The sequence below is a fragment of the Schistocerca nitens genome, chromosome 5 (assembly GCF_023898315.1).
Source record: "Schistocerca nitens isolate TAMUIC-IGC-003100 chromosome 5, iqSchNite1.1, whole genome shotgun sequence".
In the NCBI taxonomy this organism is placed as follows: Eukaryota; Metazoa; Arthropoda; class Insecta; order Orthoptera; family Acrididae; genus Schistocerca; species Schistocerca nitens.
Genome location: NC_064618.1, coordinates 259,752,289 through 259,774,715, shown reverse-complemented (window position 1 = coordinate 259,774,715; position 22,427 = coordinate 259,752,289). Strand labels below are relative to the sequence as shown.

Below are 22,427 nucleotides of genomic sequence, written 5' to 3'. Positions count from 1 at the left end.
AGGGTGAAGCTTTGACAATGCCAGCCACTCGTGCTGGCGAAACGTCAGAAAAATCATTAGATGAACGTCGGCCGAAGAACCCGAGACAGAAGCCAATAGGCAGTTTGTCAATCTATGACTTATTCAGTTAAGGATTTAAATGATGTAAACAATCCAAGAACTTAGAATATCCTGTTTGATGTAATGATTTTCTCTCCTGTATTGTTTCAAGTGCTGTGATTAGGCCTGTACAGTCCAGAATTACTTGTACTGTGCATTATCTAAGTCCAGTGGTAACACGTTAACAGAGAATTAGTTAATAAAGAAAAATGTATATTTTCATTTTCAAATGTCATCTACATTAGGTTTGAATATGATATTAGTATCATCAGATTGGCAAATAAACTGTTTTTGCTTCTTGTATGTACCACAGCAGATAATATATAGACCTAGTATCAAACTCTGTGATGCATCTGTGGGGTACATTCCTTAGGTGTCTTATATTGTGTCATTTAGTTTTTGTATAACCTGATTTGTGAATTGAAAAGTAGAATGTTCTATGGAGAATCCATTTTGAAGTCCAAATTGGACAGACAAAGTATCTTATAGGTGTATTATTGTCATGATTTATTGCAGAAACTTTTAAAGAGAAACATGGAATATGCAAGTATCCTGTTGAACATGGAGATAACATAGCAGTATCCAAGATTATCAACTTGTCTGTCTCATGTATGTCTACCAATTCATCCATACTTTTTACATCACTGTGAAGTGCATGGCAGAGAATAACTTTTATTGTACCAGACAGTAGCATTTTTCCTTTTCGCTAGTTTATGCAGAATGACTACTTAATAAACTTCTGTGCATCCTGTATTTAGTATGATCTTGGATTTGTAAGTGCGATAGAAGCAATACATAAGGCATAGTCCATATCAATTCAGACAGGCTAAGAAAAAATCTTACCTTCATAGTCTCTGATGTTATTGAATCACTTCCATTGTACCAGATAGTAGCAGTTTTCTTTTTCACTAATTTATGCAGAATGACTACTTATTAACTTCTGTGCATGCTGTATTTAGTATGATCTTGGATTTGTAAGTGCTATAGAAGCAACACATAAGGCATAGTCCATATCAATTCAGGCAGGCTAGGAAAAAATCTTACCTTCATAGTCTCTGATGTTATTGAATTTAGGACTAAGTAAGGAACACATATATTTTTGTTTCCTCCAAAAAACTTCTGCTCAGAGATGCAGCCCTCCAAAGATGACACTGCGCATACCGTTTTGAAGATGCGAATTTTGGAAAAAATCTCTGAAACAGTTCTAGATATTTTGTTGTGTTTTTTGTTTGAAAGATAATTGCATTATGATTACAAAGAAATCCTCCATTAAATGGTCCCAGAATGTATGAGAAAGGTCCAAAAAATTAAAGCTTTCAATTTGTGCAACTTCTGTACTCTCTGCATTGTACTGAAATTAGTCAGTCAGTGAACTAAAAATGTGTTCTATTGCTTCAGTATCTTCCTTTGATATAGAGTGATGCCTTCCTGTTGAACCAATAGGAACTGGAGCACTTACAATCTTCAAAACATTGTGAACAGGAAGTGAGCACCGATGGTGTTGTTGCTGTCCTTCAGCTGGAAACCTACATCCAGCAGCTAGTCCATGAGGTAGCATAAAGTTCACAACAATTTCGTTTAACTCATAACTGTTGTCTATGATCTCTGCAATCCACCAGTCATAGTCATACACACACGCCACAAACATCCACCTTCTCAGGTTGTGAATCTTAACATCAGCCTGCTGCTTCTGAGGTGTTGACTGAATGAACAAAATTTCTTATTTCTTGCTCCTTGAAGTGCATGCAATATGAGTTCGTCCATCACTTTGAGTCCGAAAATGTGTCTTCTGAATTCCTGAAACAGTATTAGTTCGTTTGGACAATTCTTCGTTTTTGTTTTTATGGAATTCTTCGATTTCCTCTTTGGACAAAAGATTGAGGACTTGAAGGTGTAAGATTTCATGACTGTTGTAAAATCCTCAGCATTCTGAATTGCAGCTGTATTTGGTCTGGAAAGATTATGTTTTGTAGCATGGTGCTTCAGCAGGCCTCCTACACCATCACAAGGCCTCTTCCTGTGACCAGTAGCACTGTATACCCAGTGAGTTGGCAAAAGTGACTCATTCAATTCAAACAGCTGGTAATGATTTTTAAAATGACTAGGAGTACCTACAGAAATAATGATGATCCTCTTTGCCCCTGCTTGCAGTTGAAGAATTTTGTGCATTGCTAGTAAAGCATGTGCTGAGTCATGTCCTGTGTCATCACTTATAACTAAAACACTTGTGGTCTTGTTTTGAAAATATGTCACTCCTGTAAAAATTCAAACCTGGTCATTACTCCATTGATACCCTTGTACTTCATGTGGGAGAATTACAGACCAGTTGCCAGCAAAATCACAGTGAAGCACTAAACATAGTTCTTCAGCCTGTACACACCCTTTCACTTCTGCAATGTGTTATTGTTGCAATTTCTTCAGATGCTGGTGTGTTACTGCCTTCACTGACCATTTACCTAGTTCATCAATGAAATTGCCAAAGGCAACAGTTTTCTTAATTAGTTTATTTTCCTCCCATGTTGCATATGTAATTTCTGCAGAGTTATCTGCTACGTCTTCCAGGCCAAGTGTCTGTAAAAACAGTCTTCCCTTTCCAGGCAGTCACCACATTTGCTTTACGTCACGGACTAATGACTTCACATGCCCAACCAAGGTGTCCTATGTCATGTGCTCCAGTAAGCTCTTCAGAGTTACCACACACAGTTCAAAATTCGCACAGTACACACATAAACAGACAGCTCTAGGTGCATGTGGAACTACCCACTTATGTCATAGTACATGACTGCACTATTTGAACTTGAACTGCTTTTACAGGATAACCACAACAGGGATCCGGTCTTCCAAAGACTCGTTTTACAGCCCTCACATTTCTTGATTTGTCTACCATGTACTTTGATACTGATGGAATGTGGTTCGAAATTGTTTTGTTTGAAAATGTCTGTGGAATAATAGTTAAAACTTGCACCTTTTCACTGTAGGATGCGCAGTGTTCAACAGCTGAATTTATATTTGTGAAAAGTTCCTGGCAAGAGGTGCAGGAGTGCTTTGAATCATTTTCTTCTGAAGATGGAATTTCTTCTTTGAAGAGGGTGATCAGTTTTGCTGTAGTGTATTAATCCATAGCTTTAGTAATTTATCTGCACTTTCATGATGCATAGAGCTTATGACTCGACTTCACTGACCATGGTTTCTTAACAGGGCTAACACCTAACTCTGTAGCTGACTGATTCAGGGTATTTAATTCTTACTCTATTGTTGCAAAATCTGCATCATCTGCGCCATGGGAGCCTTCATCTTGTTCAGATACTATCATTTTTGTTATTCTACCCTTCTTACTATGCTTAACATCCTACACACTTCCAAAATTATCAGCTATGTTCTGTGTTACTTGTTTTTTATCTTCTCCAGAAGCAGCCAGTAAAGTCTACCAAATTTCTCTCTTACAGGTGCACGCTTATTGTTTTTTCAGTTGGGGTTGATGAGATGCATTAGTTACTGAGATATTGGAACTGTCCCCAGGAATTGTGGGATTTGAAACCCAGTCCAGACACATGAGTTAGGTTTTAGTAAAGTAACTGGGGATAATATTGTGTCCTCGATGGATAAATGGTTCTGTGACTAGTGAAATTTAGTTTGTTTTAGAATGACAGTAACAAACCTCACATTTTGAATGAACTTTGTTTCTTTAAACCAGGGCTGGAAATGCTTTAAAATGGTTGTGATTTAAAGTGTTAAAGTTCTTACAATACTAATCATCCTTTGGATTTTTGATATTTTAACAAAAATTAAGCTTGCCATACTAGTATATAGAATTGGGTTAAGTTGTCTGTTACTACAAACCAAAAAAATTGTTCATATGTTACTTTTCTTACCCACACATGTTCCATAACAATTGTGTAGTTACCAGTGGATTTTTAGTGTACTGAAAGGTGAATTACTCCTTGGTTAGACATAATGGGACCTTCTATAACAGGCCCGATAGCCTCTTGTAATATGTTTTGGTGTTACTGTCATCGTGCACATGTTCCGCACATGACAGTAGAGGAACAAAAACACTGTATATGAAATTTTTAGTTAGATCACTCACAAGTGTATACACAGCAGTTCACAGTGTTTTTATTTGTGTTGAGTATGTTCTTTATTCAACAATAAACATTACAAGTTTTGGTAATAGTCATGTAAAGTCTTTAGAAGAGCATATACAGTAATTATGTTCAGACCAGGAGTGGATAACGTTCTAGATAGTGGTTTCCCATTCTGAGTTTAGTTTTATCCTTGTCTCAGTTTGTCTGTCCTAACCACTGCTTTTTGGTATGGAGGAAAGGCTCTGTTCATTGCAAGAAGATGCAATTGGAGCTACAATTCACACACAAAAATATAATAGTATACTTAACATGAAAAGCTGAAGCACATCATTTGATGATGCTTTTCTGCCTAAATTGATAAATGTTTATTTATTTATTCATCCTAAAAATCTTTCCACATTATGGGATACAATACAAAACCACAAACAAACACAAAACAGAATGAGATTTGCACTTTGCAGTGGAATGTGCATTGATATGAAACTTCCTGGCAGATTAAAACTGTGTGCCAGGCTGAGACTCGAACTTGGGACATTTGCCTTTTACAGGCAAGTGCTCTTCCAACTGAGCTACCCAAGCACAGCTTGTGACCCATTCTCACAGCTTCAATTCTGCCAGTACCTCGTCTACTACCTTCCAAACTTCACAGAAGCTCTTCTGTGAACCTTGCAGAACTAGCATTCCTGCCCAGAAAGGCAAAGGTCCTGAGTTTGAGTCTCAGTCTGGCATACAGTGTTAATCTGCCAGGAAGTTTCAGATATAAAAAACACACACACACACAAAGTGCAAAAACAGTATTATTTCAGCAAGCATATGAATTTTTTGCTTTGTCCATAAAAGAATTTGCACTATTGTAGTAGCTACACTGCCTTGTTTCAAGTCTCTGGTATTTCAAATGTCCTAAAGATTCTGTTGGTGAATAGAAACAATGATCCAGTAAGAATGCCCTTGGGGTTTTATGAAAAAGTGGAAGACTGTTGTAAACTTGTATAGCACTCTTTGTAGTGGAAGTTTTGTTGGATGATGTCCTTATTTATTGGACACGAACCTGTTCCTTTTGCCATATATCATGCTCATGCATATTAAAGTTTTTATTTATGTCTTTTAAACTTGTTCTTATATATTTACAAATTTATAGTATATACAAATAGAGAAGTGTTAAGACTGATGACTTTTGAGAGGGGGTTTGGAAAAATCTGTTTGTCAAACTGGATACATTGCTCTTATAGTTCTTTTCTTTGCTAAGGAAATGACTGAACTATCTGCTGTATTAACTCAGAATATAATTCCATACAGTAGAATGCTGTGGAAATTTCTTTTAACAGAGAGTAAATGCAGTCTATTACTTATTCTATTTAGCATTCCATTTATTTTGTTTATGTGTGTATACCATTTGAAGTCATTTTGAAGTCAAATGCCTAAAACCGTTATTTCTGAGGAAGGTGTAATTTTATTGGAGTTTATTATCATACTGGTGTCGTATGCATCACCTTGTAAACATAAATTTAGGGATGTTGTTTTTTGTGTTTGTCAGTAGCTTATTCCCCTCAAACCAACCATACAATTGTGCTTAGGTTTATGTACATCTGCGCATAGTTGATTTGGGGTGTTTCCTGTAATTAGGATATTTGTATCAGCTGCAAAAAAATATTTGTGATTCAGTGTTTCATTGGGTTTTGGATGGGTCCAGGAAAACATGGTGAATAGCAAGATGAGCAACACAAACACTTGCCTTTAAATTTGATACCTTCAGTATTTGCGGAACTGATAATGTAATAGACGATACCCTTGGTAGGATGCTAAAAACAGATGGTGAGATGGGAGAGCAAATGCCAACAAGTACTAATTTGTGTGCCCCAGTTGTTTAAAGAAATCCAAGTTATCAAGTTAAGGACTTAGAAATTCATGGCATTAAAGAAAAATTGTAAAAGGGTGAACTGTATACACCTTATTTATTTAACAAGAATTTGTTTTGTTATATTTCATGGTATGATGAAAAAAACTAAAAATTGTGATTCCATAAGACATAATTCCTTATATTTTTCATTATTACCATGAATCACTGGTTGGTTGTCATTTTGGATGTTTAAAACAAGAAATTAGAGCAAAATTTGTGTGGAACAACATGGACAGGTGGTGATTCATAAACTGAAGAGTGTGTTTGCTATGTGCTTCCTACCACAGTCCTTCATTACAGACAGTGCTACATGTCTTACGTCATATGTCTTCAAGAACTTTTATGTGGGCCTAGAGATACACCATAACACTACCACCCTGTGCCACCTGAACCTCTCCTATGCAGAACGAGTTAATAGGAACTTGCGTTCTGCTTTAATTGCTTATCACAGTTGTGAAAAAAAACCTTATGGGACCTTCCTCTACCAGGGTTAATGCCAGCCCTTAATATGGCTAGGCTTGAGTGTTATAGGGCCATGTCTGGTGACTTATTTTTTGTGTTTGAAGCTACTGCTCCACTGAGCAACATGTGGTCTGTTTTGGGTTTGTTGCCTGACAAAGTTTTGCCAGAGAAATTTGTTGTCCAGTGGAGGAAAGCATCCAGTAGTATCAGAAATGTTCATGGGTGTGAGCACTAAAATGTAACAATGGCTGATGGCCAAAACCTTACCAGATTGTGGATAAGATTATATTGTGGAATCGGAGGGCAGCTGGTAAGGCTATTGATAAGATCACCACAAAACTACAACCACAGTATCACAAGCCTTGGGAGATTATGGAGTTTATGAAACCTGCCCCAAGTAAAGCCAGTAGTTAAAGGCAGGGGACCCTTGCTTAAGGATCCTAAATGGTAGTTGCTTGTTGGGGGAGTGGGGGAGTATGTGCCGTGGAGTGACACATTTGTGATGGCAAATGTCTTTGATGCTTGGCAGTGGCTCCATCCTGGGTCAGAAACCAGAGCTAGAAGGAGGGTGGCAGTCAGTATTAGTTGGCACGAGGAGATGGCAGGTTCCTCCTGGGCATGCTCAGTACAGATTGTGTGCATTTATTCAGATTTCAAGGTTGGGTATGTCTACGGAGATGTTGTGCAACTGTTCCCTGGGGGTGGAGATTGTTGGATTTTGTACAACAGTAGTAGGCTGTGTGACTGATAGACAGCAAGTAGGCTGTGTGACTGATAGACAGCAAAGCAGTAAGGCGATTACCTGACGAAATGTATGATATACATGGCATTTAAGGACTGGCAGTGGATATTGTCAGTAATACTAGTCTGGAGCCAATTGCCACTGTATGCTGTGTGGCAGTTGTTTATGTAGTGAGTGTGAAGTTATTGGGGTGCCTGCATTGCTAACCAACCTGCGGTCAGAAGAAATTTACTAATCCTTGTCAAGTGTAGGTAATTAATGTAACCTTAAGGATTGTTAAAGCCTACCTGATTGTGACAGCATGTGAGATGCTTTCCTTGTATGATGTTCGGGGTGTAGACATAAATCCAAAAAATAATCCTTAAGTACTATTTCATGTTTAATAGAAAATTGTGCCTGAAGCAGGATCAAGTAAATTTTAGTTGTGTAAATGATCATTATGCTTTAACAGTTTTTTGGTTAAGTAATTTCTTGTAAATTAAAATATTAAAGGAAGTAGTTCTGTGTAGCTGCAAATTTCTGTGAATGATTTAATTGAAAATTATTTGCTGAATATCCACTGGGACATATAATCCACAGAAGGAGTACCCAAACAGTAAGAGTGTGATTAATGATAAAATTTGGATGAGTGTTTAGTTTTAATAAAAATTTGAAAGTGTCAGTCTACCTCTCAAACACCCGGTCCTCACTCCAGATTGCTTTCTGGTACTCATTTTAAGTTAATCAGACACATTATATAAACAGAAAAAGGAGAAATCAACTGGCTTTATTGGAATATTTCTAGAGAGGAGGAATAAAACAAGTTAGTAGTTTATTTGGAAACCTCAACACTTGGAAATAATTTGCTGTCACATTCATAAAAAAATGATTTTCTTTTTTGCTGTTGCATTCTTCAATCCAAAGACTGGTTGATGTACTCCCACAGTACTTTTCCAAAATATTTGGCCATATAAGTAGTAATCTGGGCTAAAGTTTCTCCAAGAATTAAAAAGTTATGTTTGCTTCTCAATTTCTTCCCGCCCCTGTCACTACTTTCAACCTAAAGAATGTTGTAAGGTGTAGAATAGACATGGTCAGGATAGGCATGATGTGTGCATCCTTGAGATGACATTGAATTATGGGGCACAGATTTTGATAATGTGAGTAGAGAAATGCTATGGAATATCGTGGCTGAACAAGATTATTCATCTCACCTTATAAATGCCATTAAGAGTCTATACACAAACACCGAAATTTTTGTAGGTATGCTAAATATATAGGTAAAAAGACGAGGGCTAGTAGAAACCCTTGGGTAACAGAAGAAATATTGAATTTAATTGATGAAAGGAGAAAATACAAAAATGCAGTAAATGATGCAGGCAAAAAGGAATACAAATGTCTCAAAAATGAGATCGACAGGAAGTGCAAAATGGCTAAGCAGGGATGGCTAGAGGACAAATGTAAGGATGTAGAGGCTTATCTCACTAGGGGTAAGATAGATACTGCCTACAGGAAAATTAAAGAGACCTTTGGAGAAAGGAGAACCACTTGTACGAATGTCAAGAGCTCAGATGGAAACCCAGTTCTAAGCAAAGAAGGGAAAGCAGAAAGGTGGATGGAGTATATAGAGGGTCTATACAATGGCGATGTACTTGAGGACAATTTTATGGAAATGTAAGAGGAGGTAGATGAAGATGAAATGGGAGATATGATACTGCGTGAAGAGTTTGACAGAGCACTGAAACACCTGAGTCAAAACAAGACCCCGGGAGTAGACAACATACCATTAGAACTACTGACAGCCTTGGGAGAGCCAGTCCTGACAAAACTCTACCATCTAGTGAGCAAGATGTATGAGACAGGCGAAATACCCTCAGACTTCAAGAAGAATATAATAATGCCAATCCCAAAGAAAGCAGGTGTTGATAGATGTGAAAATTACCGAACTATCAGCTTAATAAGTCACAGCTGCAAAATACTAACACGAATTCTTTACAGATGAATGGAAAAACTGTTAGAAGCCAGCCTCGGGGAAGATCAGTTTGGATTCCGTAGAAATGTTGGAACACAAGAGGCAATACTGACCCTACGACGTATCTTAGAAGAAAGATTAAGGAAAGGCAAACCTACGTTTCTAGCATTTGTAGACTTAGAGAAAGCTTTTGACAATGTTGATTGAAATACTCTCTTTCAAATTCTGAAGGTGGCAGGGGTAAAATACAGAGAGCGAAAGGCTATTTACAATTTGTACAGAAAGCAGATGGCAGTTATAAGAGTCGAGGGGTACGAAAGGGAAGCAGTGGTTGGGAAGGGAGTGAGACACGGTTGTAGCCTATCCCCGATGTTATTCAATCTGTATATTGAGCAAGCAATAAAGGAAACAAAAGAAAAGTTCGGAGTAGGTATTAAAATCCATGAAGAAGAAATAAAAACTTTGAGGTTCACCGATGACATTGTAATTGTGTCAGATACAGCTAAGGACTTGGAAGAGCAGCTGAACGGAATGGATGGTGTCTTGAAAGGAGGGTATGAGATGAATATCAACAAAAGCAAAACGAGGATAATGGAATGTAGTCGAATTAAGTCGGGTGATGCTGAGGGAATTAGATTAGGAAATGAGATACTTAAAGTAGTAAAGGAGTTTTGCTGTATGGGGAGCAAAATAACTGATGATGGTCGAAGTAGAGAGGATATAAAATGTAGAATGGCAATGGCAAGGAAAGCATTTCTGAAGAAGAAAAATTTGTTAACATCGAGTATAGATTTAAAAGTCAGGAAGTCGTTTTTGAAAGTATTTGTATGGAGTGTAGCCATGTATGGACGTGAAACGTGGACGATAAATAGTTTAGACAAGAAGAGAATAGAAGCTTTCGAAATGTGGTGCTACAGAAGAATGGGTAGATCACATAACTAATGAGGAGGTATTGAATAGAATTGGGGAGAAGAGGAGCTTGTGGCACAACTTGACTAGAAGAAGGGATCGGTTGGTAGGACATGTTCTGAGACATCGAGGGATCACCAATTTAGTATTGGAGGGCAGCGTGGAGGGTAAAAATCGTAGAGGGAGACCAAGAGATGAATACACTAAGCAGATTCAGAAGGATGTAGGCTGCAGTAGGTACTGGGAGATGAAGAAGCTTGCACAGGATAGAGTAGCATGGAGATCTGCATCAAACGAGTCTCAGGACTGAAAACCACAACAACAACAACAACAACAACAACAACAACAACATGCTAAATATAACATCAAAGCCAATTAACACAAACAAAGGAGTATGACAAGGATGCTGTATTTCTCCAACACTCAACAATATACAAATAAATGAAGTTATCAGCAAATGGAAAATGTTGAACATAAATGGAGTTCTTTTAGATTATGATAGGAGACTTAAGTGCAATTTTATATACAGATGACCTAACTCTGATTACAGAGAATGAAAATGACCTTCAAATAAGTTGCAGCAGATAGTCTCAGATTACAACCTTGCATTGTCAGTAGATAAAATGAAAGTAATGACATTTTAGGTCAGACTCAACCTGTAAGATCTAAAATAGTCTTGAATAATAAAATCTCCGTGCAAGTAAAACATTTTTAATATCTAAGATGCAATATCAGTTATGAATATAACCATGATGTGGAAAAAAAAATTAAGTAAATTTACAGGGTGATTATAATTAAAGTTATAACTTTCAAAATGCTATAGAATTAACACCACTGGTCAGAATGATGTCAAATTGCAATGGAATATTATCCGAGAAGGCGGAAAACGTATGGCAGAAGAAAAAAAATAGTGATTTAAATTGATCAATAGATGGCGGTGTGTGTGTGTCAGAATATGTAAATGAAAACCCCTGTCATGTGCACAACCCATTGAAGTTGGCATGAACACGCCGGGTACACGGCTTTTCCTCCTTTCGTGTCTGCAATGTTCGCCATTACTGTCTTTATGCAGGATCACGCTCTGCTTGTGAAGCTGTATTACAAGAATGATGACTGTGCACACGTTGCTCTGTGGAAGTTCCGGTCACTGAAGGGTTTGGAAACAGGCATTGGTCCCATGACTGCTGTGGGTCTGGAGAAAGTAACTCGGAAATTCAAAAAGGTGGGTTCTTTTGTGTGCAACCTGGTAGAGGGAGGAAATGAATCAATTTGTTGTCAGTGGAAGCAGTGGCCACATCAATGCAGGAGGAGATGAGTGGTGGTGTGCAAATGTTTAGTGCACAGAGAATTGCCCGAACATTTGACATACCCTTGAGCATGGTGTTTAAAATCCAACTAAACATCCTTCTTTGCTCTCCATTCAAAATTACCCATGTGCACGAGTTGCTTCCTGTTGACCTACCAGCAAGAGAAACCTTTGCTTTCGAATTTCTTGCTCACGTGGAAGTGGACAATAATCGATCGTGGAAGATTTTGTGGACAGACAGAGCCCACTTCCATCTGACAGGATAGGTCAGTACACAGAATTGTTGAATACGGACAACTGAAAATCCACAAGCAAATCAACCAGTACCACTTCATCCTTAAAAGGTCACTGTGTGGTGCAGGTTTATGGCATCATTTATCATAGGGCCATATTTTTTCGAAGATACAGGTGGTTCTGGTCCTGTTACCTGTACCATCACTGGTAAGTGCTATGAGTGCCTTTTGCACAACCATGTCATTCCAGCTCTCTAACAGCGTGGATGTGTGGGTGGGATCATTTTTATTCAAGATGGCATACCTCCGCACATTGCAAATCCAGTTAAGCAGCTGCTGAAGTGCCATTTCGGAAATGCTAGAATTCATCAGCCATAATTTCCCTACAGTGTGGCCATCCCAGTCACCTGATCTTAATCTGTGAGACTTCTGGCTGTGGGGCTATCTGAAAGGGGGTGGTGGTCAGTGTTCAGATTGCGAACTTAGCTGCAGTGAAGGCTCACATTACACAACACATTCTGAACATAACCCCGGAAAAGCTTCAAGGAACATGCTGTTTCTCAATTTCAACTTGTTGCAGGAAATGGTGGACAGCATATTGATCATGTTTTGCACCAGTCACATGGAAATTAATAATCCAATTCGATTTTGATTGATGCTTTTTATGTGGTTTTTGGCCTCAGGACAATTAAAAACCGATTTGACTGATGCTTTTTATGTTGTTTTTGGCCTCAGGACAATTAAAAACCGACGTGAGTGATGCTTTTTATGGGGTTTTTGGCCTCGGGACAATTAAAAACCAATTTTTCCCATCTGATGTAATATGACGTTGCCATGGTGGATGTTCTTATGTAACTAACAGTATCATACCTGTACACCCATGCACACTGAGTAGTACAGTTTGTTTAACATCAAACGTGCACCTTAGGCAATGTTGTATGATTCATTTGTCAATTGTAGCTGATCACTATTAAATTAAGATGCTTACAGTGTCATCTATTGTTATATATTGTAACTATTTATTTTTCTTCTGCCAATGTGTTTCCCCTTCTCCAATAATATTCCGTTGCAATTTGATGTCATTCTGAACAGTGGTGTTATTTCTACAGCAGCTTGAAAGTTTAACTTTAATTATAATCACCCTGTACTTCCTTATGTTTAACTATCGTAAAAAGTTTGCAGAATAAATCCAGAAAAGAAACCCAGCTGAAGTTTTATAAAACAATAGCAGTACCAACCCTTATTTATGGAAGTGTAGTGTGGGCAAGAACAAGATATCAAGAAAGTAGAATACAGTCACAAGAAATATGATTTCTAAGAAGTGTGGAAGGACGTACAAGGGAAGACCAAGAAAGAAATGAAGAGGTAAAGAAACATTTAGGAATATATAACTTAAATGAGAAAATAAAGGAAAATAGGAGAAAATGGAATGAACAAGTAGACCTACTGGGTGGAGAAAGATACCTCGTAAAGGCTGTAAATTGTAAATGTTCTGTAAGAACATATATAGGAGGACCATGCAAGAGATTTGTACCCAGGTTGGTTCGTGAAGGAGTAGCTAGTCATGGTAGTCAAGAAGTGTTGGTACAAAGTCTGAGAAGCAACAAATGGGAAAGGTGTCATGACATTGCTAGCTGAAAGCTGGGGCTCAAGAGGCATCCAGCCTGGAACCAACACTTCAGGTGGTGGCCAGCAGTCAACACATGATTTATCTCCCATGCTTCCTTTTGATTACCAAGTACAGGTGCATGGTTTGCATGTTGCCAGCAGATCACGTCCCACAGCAACGAACAACCTTTGTCGAATTGATAGACCTACACAGCACATAGAACACAAATAATTTTACTTGTACATTATAGGAGAATATTAAAATGAAAAATGAAAAACAACCCTCTCTTAATGGCACCAAGATTGTGTTCAGCCAACAATATTTTTTATCCAGGTAGTAAGTTATAGTACATGCCATTTTTCGTAGATTTGTTTCAGGTATTGTTGTGTATCATATTTTGCATGGTCCAGTAAGTCTCACACTTATGGTTCAGCGTGTTAGATATTGCATAAGGTATTATTTATAGCTGTACTAAATTTAAATAGAGAATTGTGACTGAATATCTATTACATATCCGTGATACAAATAAGTTGCAACATTTACTGTATGTTTTTGTAATAACAGTATTTGTGAACAGGCATGGTTTAAGCATATATAAACTTTAAATAGGTGATTACAAATAAATCAGTGACATATATACATGCTTCACAAGTGATTAACTTATTGCCCTTGAGATAATTACAACCGAATGGTGTGTTGTGCTGTATAATAACTGCTAAAAAGAAGTCGATACATTGTGCCATTTCTGAGTTAATTAGTATCAAAGTTAGACAATCAGGCTAATGCGCACACAAATTCAAGCAGCCTTCCACAGAAAGTGTCACAAACATGTTCGGTTGCTTTCCTAAAACTGAACAAGAGACAGATACAAAAATTGGGCATGGCACAGTATCAAGGATTAAACAAAAGCCAAAAGCTGAGCAGTCTCATGTACTATCATCTATACTGTGAGAATACTTGACACTAGTTGTAAATGACAACATGCTTGAATTTGTGCACACAGTGGCCTGATTGGCTAACTTCAAAGCTAATTAGCTCTGAAACAGGGCAACATGTAGAATTTTTTTCTTAACAATTATTTCTCTGCACAACCTACCCTGCAACACTCTTACAAGCTTTTAAGACTTTTATTGCCTCAAACTTTGTGGAGGAACACAATTCATAAGTAAATATCCTATCAAGGCTGCTTTGAATTTTGTGAGGTCATTTTCTACAATAATTTCTTTTGGCAGTTATTCTACATAATTTAAATATATTGTAGTGCTCCTTGTTGGCAAAGTCCTGTTTTTACTTGGTGAGTGTGAAAGTTTTTTCCGTCCCATGTCTGTTTTCATTTTTGAGGAAGATATTAGGAAATATTATTGTATATTTCTTAATAAACACTGCGCTTCCAAGAAAATAAATACGTGGCAAAAGAAGAATTCCCATCCTTTTTGGTCACTCTTCTTTATGCCTGTCCTGAGTTATAAGCAGTAAGAGAGTTGACCCAGAAAACAAACTCATACCAGGGAACAGATATACATTAGTATAGTACTCAGTCATTAGACAGTCATATGGCAACAATTTTCAAGCACACTCACTCTTAGCAGTCATTCATCAATCAGGTTTTATATACTATATCAAGAAGGAGAACCATCAGGGACATGGAACAATATAAAGTATGATTGAGGGGTGTTGCTTGGTAACATCAACCAAAACGGCCTTGCTGCATTGGTGCTGCGAACAGTTGAAAGCAAGAGGAAAGTATAGCCATAATTTTCTCCAAGGGCATGCAGCATTACTGTATGGTTAAATGATGATGGCGTCTTCCTCGATAAAATATTACGGAGGTAAAATAGTCCCCGATTCAGATCTCTGGGTGGCACTACACAGGAGGACGTCATTATCGGGAGAAACATTCTCTGATGGCATTCTACATATCAGAGTGTGGAATGTCAGATCTGTGAATTGGGCTGGGAGGTTAGAAAATTTAAAAAGGGAAATGGATAAGTTAAAGTTAGATATATTGGAAATTAGTGAAGTTCAGTGGCAGGAGGAACAACACTTCTGGTCAGGTGAATGCAGGATTATAAATACAAAATCAGTCAATGCAGTAATAGGCTTAATAATGAATTAAAAAAAACTGGAACACAGATAAGCTATTACGAACACCGTAGTGAACGCATTATTGTAGCCAAGATAGACGCGAAGCCCACTTCTATCCCAGTAATACAAGTTTATATGCCAACTAGCTCTGCAGATGATGAAGAAATTGAGCAAATGTATGATGCAACAAAAGAAATTATTCAAATAGTTAAGGGGGACAAAAATTTAATAGTCATGGGGGACTGGAATTTGATTGTAGGAAAAGGAAGAGAAGGAAAAGCAGTAAGTGAATATGGACTGGGGTAAGGAATGAAAGAGGGAGCTGCCTGGCAGAATTTTGCACAGAGCATAACATAGATGATATTTGCTTTTAGAATAATGAAAGAAGACTGTACACATGAAAGATGCCTGGAGACAGTGGAAGGTTTCAGAGAGATTATATAATGGTAGAAAAGAGATTCAGTAACCAGATTTTAAATTTGAAGATATTTCCAGGGGCAGATATGGACTCTGATCACAATAAAACTGAATAAACTGGAGAAGGGTAGGAATTTAAGGAAATTAGACCAGGATAAACTGAAAGAACCAGAGGTTGCAGAGAGTTACAGAGAGAGCATTAGGTAATGGATCATAAGAACAGGGGAAATAAATAAATAGAAAAAGTATGGGTAACTTTGAGAGATGAAATAGTGAAGGCAGCAGAGGATCAAGTAGGTAAAAATATGAGGGCTAGTAGAAATCATTGGATAACAGAAGAGATATGAATGTCATAGGTGATAGAAGCAAATCTAAAAATGCCATAAATGAAGCAGGTGAAAAGGAATACAAATGTCTCAAAAATGAGATTGACAGGAAGTGCAAAATGGCTAAGCAGGTATGGCTAGAGGACAAATGTAAGGATGTAGAAGTATCACTGGAGGTAAGATAGATACTGCTTATGGGAAAATTGAAGAGACCTTTGGAGAAAGGAGAACCCTTGTATGAATACCAAGAGATCAGATGGAAAACCAGTCCTAAGCAAAGAAGGGAAAGGTGGAAGAAGTATATAGAGGGTCTGTACAAGGGCTATGTACTTGAGGGCAATGTTATGGAAATGGAAGAGGACATGGATGAAGATGAAATGGGAGGTGTGATACTGTGTGAAGAATTTGACAGAGCACTGAAAGACCTAGGTCGAAACAAGGCTGCAGGAGTAGACAATATATATGAGACAGGCGAAATACCATCAGACTTCAGGAAGAATATAATAATTCCAATCCAGAAGAAAGCATGTCAGTTTTGCAAAATACTGTTTCTAGCATTTGTAGACGTAGAAAAAGCTTTTGACAATGTTGACTGGAGTACTCTTTTTCAAATTCTAAAGGTGGCAGGTCTAAAGTACAGGGAGTGAAAGGCTATTTACAACTTGTACAGAAACCAGATTGCAGTTATAAGAGACTAGGGGCACGAAAGGGAAGAAGTGGTTAAGAAGGGAGTGAGACAGGGTTGTAGCCTATCCCTGATGTTGTTCAACGTGTATATTGAGCAAGCAGTAAAGCAAACAAAAGAAAAACTTGAAGAAGGAATTAAAATCCATGGAGAAGAAATAATAACTGTCGATGATGTAATTCTGTCGGAGACAGCAAAGGACATGGAAGAGCAGCTGAATGGAATGGACAGTATCTTGAAAGGAGGATATAAGAGAACCCCATGAGTTTTGCTACTTGGGCAGCAAAATAACTGATGATGGTCGAAGTAGAGAGGATATAAAATGTAGACTGGCTATGACAAGGAAAGCGTTTCTGAAGAAGAGAAATTTGTTAACATTGAGTATAGATTTAAGTGTCAGGAAGTTGTTTCTGAAAGTATTTGTATGGAGTGTAGCCATGTATGGAAGTGAAACATGGACGGTAAACAGTTTAGACAAGAAGAGAATAGAAGCTTTCAAAATGTGCTACAGGTGAATGCTGAACATTAGATGGGTAGATCTCATATAACTAATAAGGAGGTACTGAATAGAATTGGGGAGAAGAGGAATTTTTGGCACAACTCGACTAGAAGAATGGATTGGTTGGTAGTTCATGTTCTGCAGCCTCAAGGGATCACCAATTTAGTATTCGAGGGAAGCGTGGAGGGTAAAAATTGTAGAGGGAGATGAAGAGATGAATACACTAAGCAGATTCAGAAGGATGTAGGTTACTTTAGTTATTCGGAGATGAAGAGGCTTGCACAGGATAGACTAGCTTGGAGAGTTGCATCAGATCAGTCCCTGGACTGAAGACCACAACAACAACAGGTGACAGGAAACAGTCACTGTACTGCTTAATGCTATTTACACATGTTCCATGTAAATGTAATCGAGTAAATTAGTAAGAAAGCAACTACTTTGGAAAAATGTGCTCTCTCCTCAGTTTTATGATAGCTGCTGTTTATCTCCTATTAGTAGCTTAATATTTACTTGTTTCTAGTGGTATTTTTCAAAGAAAATATTTTTAGACCTATAAATAATGAGTCATTTAGAGTCATATAAATTTACAACTGACACTGCTACTTGCTGTGTAGCCTACAGAAATTTTTAATCCCTGATCCAGATATTCAGATAATTTGTAGAAAGTGTGGCAGATGAGATACCTTTTTAATTTTCTTTTGATTGATAGGGATTCCCAGTTTCTTGCTTTTTGTTAGATCTGAGCTTGTTGAATCTCTTACCACTAGGGTACATAACTCCATTCTGCACACTGCACAAGGAGACAAAGTTTACATGACAATTACACTCCTGGAAATGGAAAAAAGAACACATTGACACCGGTGTGTCAGACCCACCATACTTGCTCCGGACACTGCGAGAGGGCTGTACAAGCAATGATCACACGCACGGCACAGCGGACACACCAGGAACCGCGGTGTTGGCCGTCGAATGGCGCTAGCTGCGCAGCATTTGTGCACCGCCGCCGTCAGTGTCAGCCAGTTTGCCGTGGCATACGGAGCTCCATCGCAGTCTTTAACACTGGTAGCATGCCGCGACAGCGTGGACGTGAACCGTATGTGCAGTTGACGGACTTTGAGCGAGGGCGTATAGTGGGCATGCGGGAGGCCGGGTGGACGTACCGCCGAATTGCTCAACACGTGGGGCGTGAGGTCTCCACAGTACATCGATGTTGTCGCCAGTGGTCGGCGGAAGGTGCACGTGCCCGTCGACCTGGGACCGGACCGCAGCGACGCACGGATGCACGCCAAGACCGTAGGATCCTACGCAGTGCCGTAGGGGACCGCACCGCCACTTCCCAGCAAATTAGGGACACTGTTGCTCCTGGGGTATCGGCGAGGACCATTCGCAACCGTCTCCATGAAGCTGGGCTACGGTCCCGCACACCGTTAGGCCGTCTTCCGCTCACGCCCCAACATCGTGCAGCCCGCCTCCAGTGGTGTCGCGACAGGCGTGAATGGAGGGACGAATGGAGACGTGTCGTCTTCAGCGATGAGAGTCGCTTCTGCCTTGGTGCCAGTGATGGTCGTATGCGTGTTTGGCGCCGTGCAGGTGAGCGCCACAATCAGGACTGCATACGACTGAGGCACACAGGGCCAACACCCGGCATCATGGTGTGGGGAGCGATCTCCTACACAGGCCGTACACCACTGGTGATCGTCGAGGCGACACTGAATAGTGCACGGTACATCCAAACCGTCATCGAACCCATCGTTCTACCATTCGTAGACCGGCAAGGGAACTTGCTGTTCCAACAGGACAATGCACGTCCGCATGTATCCCGTGCCACCCAACGTGCTCTAGAAGGTGTAAGTCAACTACCCTGGCCAGCAAGATCTCCGGATCTGTCCCCCATTGAGCATGTTTGGGACTGGATGAAGCTTCGTCTTACGCGGTCTGCACGTCCAGCACGAACGCTGGTCCAATTGAGGCGCCAGGTGGAAATGGTATGGCAAGCCGTTCCACAGGACTACATCCAGCATCTCTACGATCGTCTCCATGGGAGTATAGCAGCCGGCATTGCTGCGAAAGGTGGATATACACTGTACTAGTGCCGACATTGTGCATGCTCTGTTGCCTGTGTCTATGTGCCTGTGGTTCTGTCAGTGTGATCATGTGATGTATCTGACCCCAGGAATGTGTCAATAAAGTTTCCCCTTCCTGGGACAATGAATTCACGGTGTTCTTATTTCAATTTCCAGGAGTGTATTTTGTGTTGTATTGTGACTGGTTTTATCACACAAACTGAAACTATTTTTTATTATGGGCAACAAAAACTATTTAGTATAAATATGTTGAGAAATGGGTAAGAATTTCAAGGCCTTTAAAGAGACCTTTGCAAGATGTATGATTATCTACTTTACAGAATATTCTTACTGCTCAGTTTTGCAGAACTGACACTATTTAGTTTGAGTGCACTGCTCCAGAAGATAATTCCATAAGGCAAAACACTCATGACTTTTAGAGCAACACACTGGGAGATTCTTCTAAAGGCATAACACATGGAACTGTGTTACTTCATCAGTTATCAATGTGTTGACTCCATTTTATCTTGTTACCCAATTGGACCCCAAGGAATTTTGCACAGTGTCTTTCATTTAGTGTAAGACCATTAATTTTTACTTTAGTGTTTTGATTATTATTGCTTGTTTGAAACTGCGTAACTTGAGTCTTTGAGAGATTAAGATTTAAACTGTTATTACTATTTATTACCAATTATTTCATTCACCAGCCAAGACTGGATAGAGGGCATTAAGATACAATAATATTACCAAGATACAATAATATTACCACCATAAAATGAGTACAGTATTGCAGTTTATACCATGATACTAATGTGGATACTATACAACATATTGAAGTTGACTAGATTACAGTATACTTGACAACAATATCTCAAATATAAAATCAATTCAAGAACATAGTGTAATTAAATGGCAGAGGTGCTGTTGTAGTTACAGTACTCGGTTACAGCTCAAGTAGATTCTGTGCTATTACCAGAGAAGAATTCTTCAATACTGTACAAAGATCGCTCTTTTAATTTGCACATAATGTTAGTTCAAAATTTCTGCATTGATAAAGGGTAATATATTTAGTCAGTGCATTAAATTGTTTTAAGGTTGCCATTGGGAAGCTGTTTTGGGCCTTTGTTAATAGATATTTTGGCTGTGCTATACTGTCTTCATTGCAAGTGCAGTGTTGGTGAACTTCATTTCTCTTTCTGTTGGTCTCATGATTTATGTCTGCAGAATGGCCCCATGGCAACACTCCATAACTGATGTGGATGTGAAACATTGCATAGTACACTGTTTGCAGTTACTGTTCTCATGTTATACTTTTTAGTTTCTTCAAGAGATATAGGATCTGTGAAAGTTTGGAACACACATTTTAAGAGTGCTGATGCAAGGTTAATGTGGTGTCAATGAAAATGCCCACACCTTTAATGGATGTTGTGTCAGCCAGTGCTCCAGTATCACTGAGGATGCACATCATCCTCTGTGTTCTTTGTCGTCATCAGCTTCCATCTTGCTCATGGTGAATCATGCCTTGGCTTAACTGAATAGGACTACTGGTTGTTGAACAGCCTCTCCTTTTGAGGACAAGCTTGAAAAAAGGGCCTAAGTCATTAATGAAAATTGGGACCAACAGAGGCCCTGTTATGGATCCCTCTGGCACACCATGTTGTAACTTCTTGTACTGATAACAGCCTGTCTTTTGTTACTCAGTTAGGATTCAAGAGTTCGCAGAACAGATTCTCCGATAGCATATGATTTTAGTTTTCTGAGTGGAGCCTTATTTGGGATACAGTCGAATGCCTTTCTAAGGTCACAGAGTACCACTGCTATAAACTCTTTGTCTTCAAAACCCAGACTTGTAACTAATTGGTGTTCTGCTGTTGTCATTGACCTGCCCTTCCGAAAGTCATTTTGTGCATTGTAAAAGTAACACAATAGTTGATCTTTCATTACGGGCTCCATCACCTGAGCTAGTACTGGTATTATAGATATGGGCCTGCAGCTTGACACTTCATGTGGGTTACCTTTTTTGTGAATAGGTACTACGTGTACTACTTTTAGGGAGTCCGGAAATTCCCAAGCATGGAGACATTTATTACGGCTGTCCAATTTCCTGGATTATAATGTTTGATGTACTACAGAGTCTGCTCTAAATATTGAGACTCCCTGAGGGTTTGTACTTCTTTTTTACAGTTTTTATTATGTCATTTGGATACAAGTCTTCTGCTTTGTCATGATGCATTTATTTCTGAATTTTAGCTGCAGAGTTTGGAATTTCATGTACTTTACTTTTGACTGTTATTATGAAATATCAATTAAATTCATTGGACTGCAAGAATTAGAGCAAGTGATGCTTCTTTTCCCGTGTTCATTAACCAGATCCAATGTTGCTGTGCAAGGATTGTCAGTTTCTTCAATAAATTTGGCATTATTTTTCTTCTTTGCTTTTTCTATTTCCTTTCTGTAGATCCCTTTGGAATGGGAATAACAGTCTGCGTCTTTACTTGCTTTGAGCTTATATAGTATTTGGGCAATGTATTTTATTTTAGTTAGTCTAGTAGTATACACTATCTTTACTTCTGTGTGTACTTTGATTTGCTAGTTGAATAACTGTTGGGTTTTAGTGAAAAAATTTCATCAAATTCGATTTTAAAAGTGTGGAACATGCAACTGAATGCATCATTTGGTGCCAATTTTCCAACTGTTTGGTGTCAGTTTACAGCAGACACTGAAGTTTTGAAAGCATCTAAATGTTTCATTGCAACAATCCTATTGAGGAACACATAATTTGAATGCTAGCTGTGAATTTGTTGTGTACTTACTGAGTTTCTCCATAGCTTCATGATTATTGCATTGTGATCTACTAGTGTAGGGCAAATTACACTTTGTAGTGCCAGCTATTTAGGCTTGTGACAGTTGTGTCAAGACAGACACTTGCTCTTTTTGGTAGATAATTTGCCACAAACAGGCCATAGCTGCCCACTAAGTTCATGAAAGCTCTCAGTTTATCACTATATTCTGTGATATGAATGTTGAAGTCTCTACATAGGCAATCTTTACTCCTAGGC

General features: G+C 38.7%; 1 protein-coding gene across 5 annotated transcripts in view; it reads left to right on the top strand.

Annotated features, from left to right (window-relative positions):
- LOC126259392 (uncharacterized) overlaps positions 1-22,427 on the top strand; it is a 44,848-nt gene that overhangs the window by 2,449 nt on the left and 19,972 nt on the right. Inside the window, exon 2 of one of the 5 annotated variants that reach the window (XR_007546507.1) lies at positions 12,860-13,018. The exons of 3 other annotated variants lie outside the window; for them this stretch is intronic. The gene's annotated coding sequence lies outside the window, so the exon portion shown is untranslated. Of the gene's footprint in view, positions 1-1,631; positions 1,651-12,859; positions 13,019-22,427 lie in introns of those variants that run through there. One more of the 5 variants, XM_049956161.1, reaches the window with a different exon arrangement.